The 15,701-nt window shown below is 41.4% G+C and overlaps 1 protein-coding gene across 5 annotated transcripts in view; it reads right to left on the bottom strand.

The window, feature by feature from the left end:
- Positions 1-15,701, bottom strand: part of PARD3 (par-3 family cell polarity regulator) — a 705,675-nt gene that overhangs the window by 77,612 nt on the left and 612,362 nt on the right. The gene's annotated exons all lie outside the window — the stretch shown is intronic.

Here is a 15,701-nt window from a genome sequence, read left to right as displayed (position 1 = left end):
TTGGAAGATTCATTGTCTTTTGTTTGGTATTTAAAGAGATCAACAGAGAGGCAAGGAGGCTCTTGAACAGAGTCCTAAGTAAGCACTGCTGGGTTGGTTAGAATCATTTGCAATTACTTCTGAATATTATATTGATCTAGACCTTTTTAACTCAGGAATGTGTCTCCCACACTTCCACTGACTGGGAGGTCTTTAGGGTAAACAATCGCTTTTTACTTATGATCCAGGATAACATGTAGAGTCTAAGGAATGCACTTCTGAAGACAAAACACAAAGACAACCTGGGCCAGAAAAGAATTGCCCAGGATACCCACCAGCCAACGGTACACGCACATACAAGCTTTACGTACACTGACACATGTGCATGCACACCCAAATTCATTCACAGAATAGAAATAATACTATTCTGAAATAATACCAGAAAACACTTCAACCTAGTTTCACACAATTGAATGTGATTTGGAATGAAAACATCGCTCCAAAGGGTTGAAGACTTTGGGGCTTACGTAATCATCCTATATTCATATGGCAACTTAAAATTGCTATCTTTTTTTTTCAGCAATGATGTTCAGTTCCAATTTTCCACCTCCCCAGAAGATGCTCCACTCTCTTGCTACCACGGTCATTCTAAGAAACAAATCTGACCACAGCACTTCTCCCCTCACACCCTTCCCAACATAGCATGGACTCTGCAACCTGGTATGAGGGGCCTCTGCTTCACTCCAGTCAGTCCCATGGCCCCCAAAGTGTGGTCTGTGGACTCCTAGGGGTCTACAAGATCCTTCCAGAGGTTTTATGAGGTCAAAAGTATTTGATAAAAATACTAAGACATTTCTTGGCTGGGAGCCATGGTTCATGCCTGTAATCTCAGTGCTTTGGGAGGCTGAGGTGGGAGGGTTGCCTGAGGCCAAGAGTTCAAGACAAGCCTGGGCAACATAGAGAGACCCTGTCTCTACAAAAATAAAAATAAAAATAATAAATAACCTGGGCATGGTCCCCAGCTATTTGTGAGGCTGAGGTGAGGGGAGGATCCCTTGAGCCCAGGAGCTGGAGGATGCAGTGAGCCATGACAGTGCCACTGCACTGCAGCCTGGGTAATAGAGCAAGACTCTACATTACAAAAATAAAAATAAATTTTAAAAATGCTGCTAAGACATTTCTTTCCTTCTTTATGGAGTTAACACTTTGTTGGTGGTGCAAAGGCCATGGGGGGGGGGGGGGGCAAAACAGCTGGCAACTTGGCACAGATCAAGGCAGCCAGTGTCACCAAACAAACAATACTAGTGTTCACTGCATTTGCCCCTCTGAGCACTTGAAGGAAAATCAATGCCAGCATCACTTAGGCATGCCCTGGATGAGGCAGTAAGTATTAATTTGGTAAATCCTGATCCTGAGTAAGTATCTTTTAAACAGTCTGTTATGAGAAGGCAAGTACATGTTTCCATGACCTAATGAAGTATGACGTTTGTCTCAAGGAAAAGCACCTGTGCAATTGAGTTGTGAGCTGAACTAGCCACCTGCTTCACAGAACACCACTTTTCCCAAAAAAGGACAACCGACAAAAACCTGTTATTCAGACTTCGGCATTTAAAAGGCCATTTTCTTGAAAATGAGCAAAATGAGCCTGTCCCTTTGAGGAAAACCACTGACAGTATTTGTTGCCAATAATAAAATTTGAGCTTTCAAGTGAAAATCAGAACTTTGGAAAACTTGTATCTACCATCATGACTTTGACGGTTGCATAATTAAGATTTCTGTTATCTTCTCGTATTGTATGACAGAATGTACCATCTGTTGGAGGATTTGCATAACTCAGTGGTCTCATATTTTCCAAGTGACCAATGCGTGGTATAAGTAAAACATTCATGGGCAAAAGGGCTATTTGAGGTGCAAGAGAGATAAGCGGTTTTAAGGTAGCCATAAGGAAAGTTTCCTCAGATTTCAGGTTTCACATTACAATATCTAATAAGAAGCTACCACTTGTCAAGTTTTGATGCAGAAAAATGTCTGCAATTAGATTGTATTGTCTTCACAGACATTAAACAACACAATGAATCAGACTGACTAAAGGAGCAAATAGGAGAATCTTGTTGTCTTCCCTTCATAAGCCAGACACAAAGAAATTTCTAAAAATCTAAGACAATGCCACTGGTCTTACAACTTTTTATTCTGCACAGTTATTTATATAAAATGTGTTTTATAATAATACTTAATAAGTTCATTATTATTGATTTTGAAGGAATAAATTGTTTTTAAATTTCCCAGTTTACATTTCAGTGGGAAATATCAATGGATACTTACCCAAATAATAAACTAATATCCTTTGAGGTTCTCAACAGTTTTTAAGAGTGTAAAGGGATCCTGGGGTCACAAAGTTTGAGAAACACTGCCCTAGTCTTATCTCTGGGCACCTTCTCACCCAAACACAATTTCTGCCCTTGGGGGCCCATGGCCTAAATGGGAGATACATCAGGAAACAACCCTTTAGAGTACTGCATGATAAATGCTATAACCAGAGGCCCGGAATGCAACAAAAGAGAGCATGACAAATTCAGCCTGGGAGGGTGAGAAAAGAAAAAACTCTCCAAGGAGTAGGCAAGTGAGTAGGAGTTTTCCAGGCCAACTTGGAGGATGTCGGTGGGGAGGAGCAGAGAAAACAGCATATGCAAAGGCACAAAAATATAAATGGCAGCATGGCATCTTGTGGGTCCTGTAGTTCAACTAGGCTGGTGTGTGGAATGCGGGGAGGAGAGGAGACATATGAGTGCAATGTTAGATACAGCCCAGACCCCTTAAGACAGGAAAAAAGTTAACAAGGGAGCATCAGAAAGGCTTTAATCAGGAAATGTTATGTGAGATTTGTGTTTTAAGAAAAAGCTGTTTCATCAACAGTGTGGAGAAAGGAGTGAAGAAGTGTGTGATGAGATGGGAGAGCAGCTAGGAGGCTATTGCATAAACTCAGGTAAGAAATAAAAATGGCCTAATGATAGCATTGGCAATTTGCAAGGAGAAGAGGGCTGATAATGGTATCATTAACCAGGAGAGATTTAGAGCGGAGATTAAGCCACGACAGAGGAATGTTATCGAGCTGGATTTGGAATATGTCGACTATGGTGAATGTGGGGTATCTAGGAAGTGGGCAGCTAGATGTAGTCTGTGCTATAAATAGAGGAATCACTAACCCAACCAGTCACTGGCTGAGAGGCAGCCACTGAAAGTATCAAGCAATCAAAGAGAGAGAGGAGCTTTAATTGACTGGAAGGCATCAGGCCCAAGTCCCATAGGAGAAAAATCTCCTGGCCCAAGGAGGAAACACCAACTGTGACCCTTCTGATTAAACCTAAGTAGACTTGCTGGATATTTGGAAACAGATGTCACCAGCCAGAAGATGCTTTTCAATTCACAGTCCTGGATGGTTTGGTCTGTGCTTCAGCCTTGGGGGTGGGGGTGAGGATGGGGTCTGGGAGCCTAGGGGGAGGGAGGATGAAAGAAGTCTGGCATTGATTCAGAAGGATTCCTGGCCCTGCTGAAGAGACAGAGCAGATCCACCTCCCCAGTGAAGAATAACAGTCTCAGCGTCATTTTCTAATTCCCCAGCTCAGACACAGACAGGAACTTCAGATTAGGGAACCTGAGTCTAAGAGAGAAATTGTACACTGCACATGATCAAAACTTAATGAATGATTTCTCATCTGTGAGGCCAGCAAATAGAGACTATAGGCTTACAGGCTAAAACACAGGCTCAGCTGAAATTGGAGGAATATGCGATCTGGTAGAAAGCAAGAACTCTCACTAAATGAAGTGGTCAGTGGAACACTTCAAAATCAGGCATTCTGAAAACTAGCAAAAACCACTTTCCTGTTTGTTTTTTGTTTTTTTTTCCTTTTTGAGACAGGGTCTGGCTCTGTCATCCTGGCTGGAGTGCACAACTCATTGCAACCTCTGCTTCCTGGGCTCAAGTGATCCTCCCACCTTGGCCTCCTGAGTAGTTGGGACTATAGGCATGTGTCACCATGCCCAGCTAATTCTTGTTTGTGGGTTTTGTTTGTTTTGTTTTGGGTAGAGACAGGGTTTTGCCATGTTTCCCAGGCTGATCTCAAACTCCTGGGCTCAAGACACCCTCCCACCTTGGCCTCCCAAAGTGCTGAGATTCCAGGCATGAGCCACCATCCCCAGCCCTGCTCGTTTTTCTATCTGTCCTTTTGGTTCTTGTGTCTGAGACAGAAACAGCACCAACCTTAGAAGACAGTTTCTGTCTTCTCCACACAGATCTTATATTTCTTCAGTACTTTGCTTGTTGCTTAATGCTTCGTAAAAAAATGTTTCATCTACTTAAACAAAAGGCTTCTAAACTGAGACCAAATTCCTCTCCTCCTCTCCTGTGCCTGGCACAGCTGGAGGTTGGACTGGACTCACGTGGCCCCAAAGAATAAAGGTGACCTCCTGGACGTCAGAGTGTGGAGGGGCTGTTGATGGCACAGGCCGGCATCCTTCCTGTCTTGCTCCTAGAATGTCCTTAAGATCCAGGGATAACTAGATGGCTGTGATCTGTGTTATCTCCAGGCTTTCTAAGAACCCATGAAATCCAAGTACCACGTGCCATTTCTATGAATGGGATAGAAATAGTGATCCACACATCCACCCACTCTCACTCTCAAATTATCATGCCCGCCTCTCTAAGTCTGTTTTTGAGGTAAAGGCATTAAAACTAGAATGTATTTTTATGGCATTCCAATTCTTAGCTTAAACCCAATTTTAAAGTTTAACTGAACCAGGGCAAGCTCCTAAAACTGATTTTTGGAGCTTTGAAGGAAATGGAAGTACCGCTAAGGACAAGCTTCTCAGAATTATACAAAACACCTTTTGAATTAAACAAGTAAATTCTTTCCACTGAAGTATCTAATTTGAATTTAAACATTTCTTTACATGCTACCTTAATTAGATGCACGTTTCTCTCAGCATCTTAATTTTATGCATTTTACACTTCTAAGCAGCTTGCTAGTGAGGACTGCTTATTTGCATTCATTTACATACAATTTGCAAGAAATGTTGAAAAACCTAGAAAGGGAGAGATTGTAAATTCATGGATTTTTCCCTAAATAAAAATGTCAGTTCTATGAAGAAACAAACAGTGCATTTTTTCCCCTTGCTTACCTATGGTACTTTCAAAACTACTTTTAATATTTGTATACACAAAGAGCTCCGTTTAGTGAATATTGGAATAGGAAGATTTTCCCCTGCAAGTTAATAACAACGATGAAAAAGGCTCCAAACTTCTAACAGCCTTCTTACTAAGAAGATGAAACGTCCTCAAGCAGATGATGCCTCCCGACAAATATTATTTGCAAAGTGCATCTTCTCATACAATAAGGACATATTTGATCAATTCTGCTCTAAAGATTCATTCAATTTAAAACCTATTTCTTTTAGCAATGGGTAGTTTATTCTGTATGACTTTCACTTCAGTTAATTGGATTTTCTGCACTTCCCTCTCTTCTCTTCAGCTCGAATTTATATTCACAATAATTCCTGCCCGTCCTTACAAGAGCTCTAAGTGAAGCTGGAGGACCAGCGTGGGCCACCCTTTATGAGAGAAAATTCAGTTGGCTATTTTTCAGCGATGAAGGCTGTTGATACTTCCCTGGTTTTCAATGCCCTGAATTTTCTACTAACATCACAAACTACGGGGTGCTTCTCTTCCTGTGACCTTGGGCATGGGCTTGGACAAGGCTCTAGAAATAGATTTCCTATAGCAGCTGCTTCTGCAAGGACTGCAGAAGGAGCAAAACGGTAGAAAAGCCTCCAACATTAAAATTTTATCTCTCCGATTTCACTGGAACATGGCAGGGAGCTCCCCCACCCAAGCTTCATAAATAACCACTGCACTTCCAGAAGGCTCTCCCTCTACATATTGAGAGTAATTTTAGGTTACTGCTCTGAGCTTCAGAGAAGAAAGCTGCTTCTCCAAAATAAGACATACTAAGCAAAATTTGAGTTGTGACATTCTTCTAGCTGTAAAATAATGTTATCTGGCAGATGGAGTTTATCCTTGAGAAACAGTTGAAAAGGCAGACGTGGAAGTTGCCCACCCAGAGCAGTAACAGGAGGCACACCCACCACTGTTTCAGAAAGCTCCTGACACAGCACACAGCAGGTTCAGGAGCTGCCTGTGTGGCCCGAGCCGCTCTTGTACGTCCCTGTGCCTCACTCCTCCTGATGTAAAACCAAGATCTCACAGAGAAAGCAAAAAACAGATGCTGCACTTGAGATGATCTCTCTAAAGTAAACAAATTAGGGAATTTATGCATCAACTGTGGTTTCTGGAAATCAGTTGGAACTGTTTCCTAAAATAACTCAAGAAATCACTATGAATATCCTGGAATATGCCAAAGCTTTTTTTTTTTTTTCTTAAATTAACACTTTTTTTTCCCCTCCATGTTCAAGGCAGTGGCTAATGGGGAGATGGACTGAAGATGAAATGTTTAAGTTATTATTCACAGTCCCTGAAGGGGAACAATCTCTGAGCTTAAAAATACTTAAGTTTCTTAGCTAGTTATAGTTTGTTAAATACTTGTTTATAGTTTATTAAGAATACTTACTAGTTTACTGTCACTGAATACTTCAACTATATAGCTGAGGTGGTTACATGTATTAGCGAAAGTAAAATTTGATGAACTTTATCTAAGATAAAATTTCAACTTCTGTTTACTTATAAAACAGATGTGCCACATTTGGCCTGGCAGAATAAGCTTGTCCTGATTTTGTACCTTCCTATCTCAAGATATATCCATGTAATTTCCCTATGTAAAGTTAACAGGAGAATCCAAATTGCTTCACTTCACAAATAAATATGCCAAACAATGTCTCTTAAGGAAAATTGCAATCAATAATTAACGGAGTAGCTGCAAAATAAGTTGCAAAAAGTTGAACACAATCAAGTGTTTATGCTTTCTTTAATAAATATTCATCTTTTCTAATCCTAACTTCAAGATAAACTTCATTATTTTTGTATGCCCATTTTCAGACTTGTAATAGGATCCTCAGGGCTGACGGGATTTTCTTCACCATACTGAGCAAAGTGTCTACTCTTTTCTTTGTTGTTCAAGTAGTGCCTGGCACTTAGAACTGGCATTCTGTGCATATAATAAATAAAATGCATATGGACAGAATGCCTGCTACAAATACACACACACACACACACACGCGTACTAAAATGAGTATTAACTGACAACACACAGTAACATGCTAGGTGCTTATCAGAGAAAAATCCTTTAAATAGACATAATCAAAAGAAACACATCAAAGGCAAACACTTCTAGAGTGCTTATGTATTGGACAGGAAACACATTCTCCATCCTCAAGAAATCAGCTCCAGTTTAAGAGACAAGATGTTTACATAACTAAGAATATAAGGCATCATATGTTCGGAGAAGAATGAGAAGGGACAGAAGGTGACACAGAGGCAACACTGAAAACATGTATTTAGAGTCATGTGGATGGGTACAAACATCCCAATCCAGATTCTAGGAAGAGGTGTATGATGTCATCAAATAGCACAGGACAGGGTGTATCATCGCAAACCTGAAAATCTTGCCACTCGCTAGCTATGAAAACGAGGCCAAGCTCCTTAACCACTACCCCAAACCTTAGTTTCCTGGTACGGTACACGTGGAAAACAGTGGTAACTCACAGAGTTGCTGTGAAAGTGAAATGTTGTGAAAACTAAACCCACGTAAAGGGCTTATGCAGTGCCTGGGGCACAGAATACGCATTCAAGAAATATTAGCTATAATAGAATTGGTTTACTTTCAACTTACTTCACTCTTTCTTAGCCCAATTATTCATACTTATGCCACTCAATTTGCTCTTATCATGACTCTTCCTATCATTTTAATCAATTCTGTTGCTGGCCTGTGAGCTCCTTTGTCTACAGCTTTCTAGAAATAAGTGACCCAGACGGAGTTCTGTATTCCTGTGCTCCGCAGGGTTACGTGGCGTACAATGACCACATCTCCACTTTGTGACATAATACATAATACCTTTGAATAGAGTGCATTGAGCTCCGCTTGTTAATACCCCATCAACTCTAAAGAGCACTCTCATTTGAGAGTCACTTAAAAAAATCACCTTTATTCTTAATATCTTGGAATCTCCTTATATTGCCCTGGTTCTTACGTTGATGACAATTTTTGATACCATACGGGATGGTCCTAGCTCCCATCTTAAATTGAACAATGCTTGAGACAAATGATTTTCACGACAGTAGCATTTCTTGTTACTTACTTTTGACTGTATTGTCTTTTGAGTTACAAATACTTTGTGCCCTTTTCTTTTCTTTTTTTCTTTTTCAGATGGAGTTTCGCTCTGTTGCCCAGGTTAGAGTGCAGTGGCTCAATCTCAGCTCACTGCAAGCTCTGCCTCCTGGGTTCATGCCATTCTCCTGCCTCAGCCTCCCGAGTAGCGGGGACTACGGGTGCCCGCCACCACGCTTGGCTAATTTTCTGTATTTTTAGTAGAGACAGGGTTTCACCTGTGAGCCAAGATGGTCTCGATCTCCTGACCTCATGATCCGCCCACCCTGGCCTCCCAGAGTGCCCTTTTCTGTTCTGATTGCTAATGCAGGTAAGGAGACCAGCCCAAAGGGCTGTGTCTGGGTTGACAGCCCACGAGGTGCCTCCCACGCTAATACTTTTGATACTGACATTACTTTGTCCATCCACCTCACGAAATGGCTGGTGGTATCTGGAGGCCAGGGAGGCATTATGCTTTGCCACCCTGTGCCTTCCCATTTGCACCTTCTACACGAGCAATGTTCAGCTCAAAACCAAGTTAAATTAATTTGAAGAATGCAGGGTCTTCAAAAACTGTGTTCTCCTCCCGATTTAAAGTGTGTGTATGTACACACACTTAGCTCATAATCTTAAATGATTTATCACAGTGACCAAATACCATCTATTTTTAGGAAAAATGCTTGCTTGCTTCTCAAGATTGAGCTGGCTTCTGAGTATTCACAGATGCTCTTCATGTGTTAACTACTCAATCTGAGGGGACTGACTGGACCAGGCCTGGAATGAAACCTTCCCCCTCCTGGTTTTTGTCCACGAACTCCTAGTTCAGAATGAACACTTAGGACTACGTGTTCTCCTCTCAGAAGAAACACAGACCACCTGCCCATTCCCACCAAACAAACCTCCTCAGAAATCAACCTCCAAGCTTCCAGCATGTGTTCCTTTGTCAAACCTTCAACAATGTAAACATCATTAATTTGCATTTAATGACTTTGGGACATAAAAATTGTTCTATCCCTTCTCTCTTGCTTAGACTAGGTGTATGCTGCGTGAGCTAATAAATTCAGGCCTCCGGGTTACCTTAAAGTATGTTTAACACAAGTTAACTAGGTCTTCGTTTGAATTCTCCACTATATTTTGCTGGGTAACCTTTGCTCCTACTGCAGGAGGTGAGCTGTTATTTATTTATTTATTTTGAGACAGAGTCTCACTGTCGCCAGGCTGGAGTGAAGTGGTGCAATCGCAGCTCACTGCAACCTCTGCCTCCCAGGTTCAAGCGATTCTCCTGCTCCAGCCTCCTGAGCAGCGGGCACTACAGGCGCACACCACCATGCCCAGCTAAGTTTTGTATTTTTAGTAGAGACAGGGTTTCACCATGTTGGCCAGGATGGTCTTGAGGTCTTGATCTCTTGACCTCATGATCCGCCTGCCTCAGCCTCCCAAAATGCAGGCGTGAGCCACTGCACCTGGCCGAATCTGCTGTTATTTAATGAGAAGCTAAAAGTGAAAAATGGTTTTTGGCCCTTGCTATTCACATTGCAGCTTCTAACATTAACAATGATAACAGCAAGATTCAGAAATTAAAGTTGTAAAAAATTCAATAAGCCAAGCAAATAGATACTTTCTAGCCAATTTTAAAATTACTTCATTTTTTGATCTTAAGGAACCATATTAAATTCAGGATAATGCAGCTATTTTAAAAAGAAGATAAAAATCACACATAATGCTGGTGATTCTGAGTTTCACATTTTTGTCTTTTTTTCTGTTGACTGTTTAGTCAACATTCACTTCGTGACTCAGCAAAAGACAGATTTATCATATTTCACTAAGTTCCAACCTGGGTACCAATTTTAACTAAAGTTAATTAAAAATCCAGAAGAATGCCTATTTGAAATCACTAACTGGTGTGTGTGTGTGTGTGTGTGTGTGTGTGTGAAGAGATAACTGGAAGGATGATCCTAGAAGATGTCAGTGGGAAGTGGGGTCATTATTATTTTTTCTTTATATTTTTCTGCATTTTAGAATATTTATAATGAATGCTGTTACCTTATTTAAAAAGTTAAAATTATTCTATTTTGATAGAAAATTTTCACTACCTGTCATTTTGTTTTACAACAGTCAACTGAACTGCACCTTGATGTCCTTTAGAGATTACAAAAATTGCTCCAAACAGTCAACCCCTTAGAAACGTGTCAGAAAACAGGCAAATACAGAGGGAAAGTCAAACAGTCAGATTTAACCCCAGGCCTCCCATGTATTTGGGACTGTGTCACGATGGGTGATCATTAATGCTCAGGAGCCCTGCTCCATTGTGGAACAGCTGTAACAATGTCAGACCAATCTGGTTCAACTTTTATGTAACCAAGCTGTGAGTTGCTTTTCGGTTGCCATGGACTCTCAGGTTAAAGGTCACAAAACCTGGGCATCCCTAGATGATCCAAGCATGCAACCATGGGCAGAACCTAAGCACTGGGACCAAGGAATGGGACTGAATTAAGTGGACATTACATGGCAGGATCCAGGATCCAATAAGATGGAGCTCTGGCATCACCCCATGATGGGATCCAATCAGATCGTACCTCCCAGCATCACCTCATCTCAAAATCCAATCAGATTGGACCTCGTTATCCTATGCTCATAAAATGCAACCCAGGCCTCAGCTTTGGGAGATAGATTTGAGCATATCTTCCTGTCTCCTTGTCAGTCAATTCACAATTAACCTTGCTTGCTATAAAAACCTAGTGCTTTGGTGTTTGGCTTTCTGTTGTGAACAGGCAAATGGACCCAGTTTGGTTTGGTGACAGGGCTTAGCCTGGAGAAGCCACAGACATCTCACACATGGAGCTGGTATGAGGTCTAAGGGGTAATTGCCCTAAGCTGACAATCCCCAGTGGCTGGTCAGTGAAGGCAGAGCTCAGAGTCAACAAGGTCATGGCCATGGTTTCATGAGGGTGACCAGGGAGCTTTGTTCTGCCCTACAGCCATGGGCGGCACCCCTAACCCCGGTTACCTTCAGCAAAGCCTGGCCTGCTGTGTTAAGCAAATCTGAAAAACCTGAATAAAAGCATGAATAGAATTTTTAAAAATAGGAGTATCAAACATTTACTTCCTACTAGCTGTGGAGCAAGAGCACCTCCTTCCTACTTTCAAGAATAAAGGATGCAAGCTTTCCCTTCTGAGCAAGTGATTAATGAGAACCGGAGAAATCAGTAACTGGGCCATAAAACCAGGCAAGTTCCTCGTTAGAGCAATTTCTACCTGGCTTCTCCTAGGTTCTTTAGCAACAAAGACTATTCGAATGTGTTACAACTGCCCAACCCAAAGAAAACAGAATACCACGTCCATGAAAAACGGTTTAGTGATTCCAGGATATTGTGTTATTATCCTGAATTTGGTAAAGTAGAGGAAATCATCTTGACAGCCATGAAACATGATTGGTAAGTGAAGGTCATGGTCAAAGAAAGTGGATTTTTATAAATGAACTATCTTTGTGAGCTATGATCATGTGGATCTTGGTTACAAATAACAATCATAATCACAATTGATCTCTAGCCATGTTAAGTGGCTTCAATTCATTATCTCAGTTCATCCTGAAAACAACCTTGTAAGATAGGGAGTTTTATAATTCTTCTTTCATGGAAGAATATAGCTTATAGAGTTTAAGTAACTGGTATAATGTCACCTAGCTAATTAGAGGCAGGAAGAGCAAGACCCGAGACTGCTGACTTCCAACACCTCTTAAGCAATAACAGGAAAAAAAAAAAAATCTTCGTCTTCCTGCAGAGAGTAAACTTACTGGGGGATGGCTGATTATTTGTGGTTGCTGCCCAATGGAACTTTTGCCAAAGACTGAAGAGTTAACAAACCCTCAGGAGAGGCAAGAAATGCAAGTCAGGAAATGAATCTGTGGCAGCAGATGGGGTCTATCTGCCTCCTTGCCTCATCTCTAGTTAAGGAGTCTTAGTCTGTAGCAGAAAGAGGAAACTGTTGCCAGCCCTCTGCCCATCCGTCACATGGCTTAGTACTTATTGAACCCTGATAAGGCATCAACAGCACATCAGTGATGGTCCAGCCACTCACTAGATGGACAACAAAAAATAGAGGACTAGCTGCAGACACAGAGTCATGACAACAGGAAAAGGAGGGGACAAAGCATTAGTTACTAGGCTACTGGCTCTCTCCACTCTAGGGATATTGCTGCATTATGGAACAAAAGCTCACATGCAGACGCCAGGGCTATAAGAGCAGATGGTTTTTCAGCTGGCTGCAGTGGTCGACACAGGCATCTCAATGAATGTAGCTGTTCCTGCATCAGCTTCTGCTATTTCAGAATCAGAAACAGGGAAGACACTGAACAAACCCTCTGGCAGCTCCTTGGCAACCCCCTGCCCCCCACTGCCTGCCTTTCCTCCCTCCAATGTATGTGTGAGTGCCTGTGTATACATGCAGACACACGCACCTGCCAAATTATTTTTATAAACTGTATCTGTTTACAGGGAGGCTTCTTGGAATACGAAAGGCATGGGATTTAGAGACAGACAGAACTGGGTTCCAATCCCATCTCTGTCACCATGTACTATGGGCCACTCTGAGTCTTTAAGTTCTCATCTGTCGAAGAAAGATGCAGTCATGTACCTTGGGGGAGCTCTGAGGATAAAGGGAACCAAGGCAGGTTACTGAGCTAGCAGTGTGGCATACTGCACTCAATGAATGCTGTTCACCAATACTTCTGTTCGTTGCTGCTTCAAGAAAGGCTAAGAAATCATTTTATTTCCACTGAAAAACTTATTGGAAGAAAACAGTATTCTCTCATTATTTAAAAGCAGTATTTTATAACAAAGGCAGATCCTTATCTCGGCATAAAAAGTTTATTTAAATAAATTATGAAAAAATCAAAGAGAACTATAAATAGAAGGAAATGAAAAGCCATCTATACTAAGGGCATAGAATGCTTTGGAGAGAGAAGTTTCAGTTGCTGGTTCATCTCTTCAGAGTGCTGAAAGTGACTCTTTCAAAAGGGGAGCCATGTTTTAAAATTTTATCTTTAAATTAACATACAGTAAAATGGACTTTTTTTGTGGTATGCAGTTCTGTGTGTTAAAATTCAAAGAGTTGTTCACCCAAAAAGTCAACTCTAGGGTATGTTAAAAAAGAAAATGAATTTTAACACATCAAGAGATTCATGTACCAACCACACCATCAGGATATTATCGTAAAAACTGAAGGGAAGAAACGTGGTTCTGTTTCGCAAACATTCACTGAGCACTCACTTCTGCTGACCCTTGTGCTGGATGCCAGGGAGGAAACACCGAAGGACAGGAGCCCCGCCCCAGTGCACCATTGCTCTTGGAGAAAAGGATCAGGGGGCTTGCAAAGTATCGTTTTTTGTTTTTATTTTTACTATTTTTAGCCAGTCAGATTTTAGCAGTGGGGGGTTAACACCAACTTTTGTGACACTAACATTCATAAGTTCTGATAACCCACTACCATCGAACCAGCCTATGTTTATTTCTTTTAGAGACAGGGTTTCTCTTTGTTGCTCAGGCAAGAGTGCAGTGGTGTGATCATAGCTCACTGCAGCCTCGACCTCCTGGGACCAAGCAATCTTCCTGCCTCAGCCTCCTGTGTAGCAGAATTACAGGCACATACCACAATACTCGGCTAATTTTTAAATCTTTTATAAAGATGGGATCTCACTATGTTGCCCAGGCTGGTCTTGAACTCCTGGCTTCAAGCAGTCCTCCAGCCTTGGCCTCCCAAAGTGCTAGGATTATAGGCGTGAGGCACTGCATTTGGTGAAAATACTTTAAAGACTTCTGAACATATTCATTATGTATACCTTCAACTTTTTACAGATAAGAGGTGTGAAAGAGCCCACTGAGATTGACAGCCACTCTTTGGAAGAGGAAAGCATCATTTCTAGTCCAAATGTCCACTGCATAAACGACACAGGCATGTTAACAGAGGTACAGAAAGCTAAGTGACTTTACCACATCACACAGATGATCAAGAACCAGGCAAGAGACTAAAACTTTGCTCAACATATCTGAGAACTCAACAAAACATTCTCTTCCTTTTACTCCCTGTTGCTTTTGCAAAGGGTGGCATTTCTTATATGCATCAATATAGCCAAATTACATTCTAGAATCTACTCTTTATACGAGTTTATCTCCAATTTAATAACAGAAGGAAAAAGAAGGGTCTAAGTATGTGCTTAATATGTTACTTTCCTGGCAATACTTGAGGCACAATACATGAATCTATTTCCCTTACTGTGATGTACAAATGGCTCAGATTCAGAAAAAAACACAATGGTAAACCCTCTCAGTGACAATGGCTGTACTGAGCTGGCTGTGACTGAGAAGCAGCCACAATGTCTGGCATCCTGAGAGGCTAGAACTTCAATTCACTGAGGTCTCCACTTGAACACACCAAATGGGCACAGTTACCTTTTGCTAACGCCCCTACTCCAGCACCCTGGCCGCACTGCCAGCTGCAGCCCAAGTGCACACATCCCCAGTTTCTCGCTCTGCCTGTGCCAAGAAAATATGATGGTTTGATTTTGAAGGTCGTTTTATGGCACTTTGGAGTGTGGGTACACTGCAAGAGAGAGAGAGCTCTGTTTCTATTTGCCTCTGCCAATAGATAGAAAAGCAAAACACTTCAATCTATACGCCAAACCACTGAAGAATGAAGGCAAAATGGATTAATCACCCATAGCTCATACAGAGAAATTCTCATTCTAGACACAGATCAAATGAACGGCTGTTCTGACGTTAGTAAAGCTCCCACTGACTCCCAGCCTTCTGCATTCATCTGCAAAGCTTCTGAAGCTTTCCAAATACAGTTGTCTCTTGGTATCTACAGGGGATTGGTTCCAGGACACCTTGTGGATACCAAAATCCACGGATGTGCAAGTCTATTATATAAACTGGTGTAGTATTTGCATATAACCTACCCACATCCTCCTGTATACTTTAAATCATCTCTAGATTGCCTATGATACCTAATACAATGCAAATGCTATGTAAATAGTTGTTATACTGTGCTGTTTAGGGAATAACAAGGAAAAGAATATCTGAACACGTTCAGTAGAGATGCAATCATTCATTCATTTTTTCCCCAGGTATTTATGATCTGTTGTTGGTCAAATCCATCGATGCAGAACCCATGAATGCAGAGGGCCGACTGTATATTCAGAGACAAGTACCACCAGGAATCCACACACCTGAGTTCTATTGATCTGTCAATGCCTGGTTTTGCAACAGCAGAAGATACACTCAAGTTATAAAATAAGGGATAATGTGAAGACATTTTGTTCATGTGCAAGGGACGTTTGGGAGATATCTAATATCTTTCAAAGAAGGTTCTAAATGCCTCAAAGATGCCTCTCATGTTATGATTAAAACTCAG

Source organism: Nomascus leucogenys, chromosome 18, assembly GCF_006542625.1.
Source record: "Nomascus leucogenys isolate Asia chromosome 18, Asia_NLE_v1, whole genome shotgun sequence".
NCBI lineage: Eukaryota > Metazoa > Chordata > Mammalia > Primates > Hylobatidae > Nomascus > Nomascus leucogenys.
The sequence above is the reverse complement of the archived record's forward strand: the minus strand, read 5'-3'. Positions and strand labels throughout refer to the sequence as shown.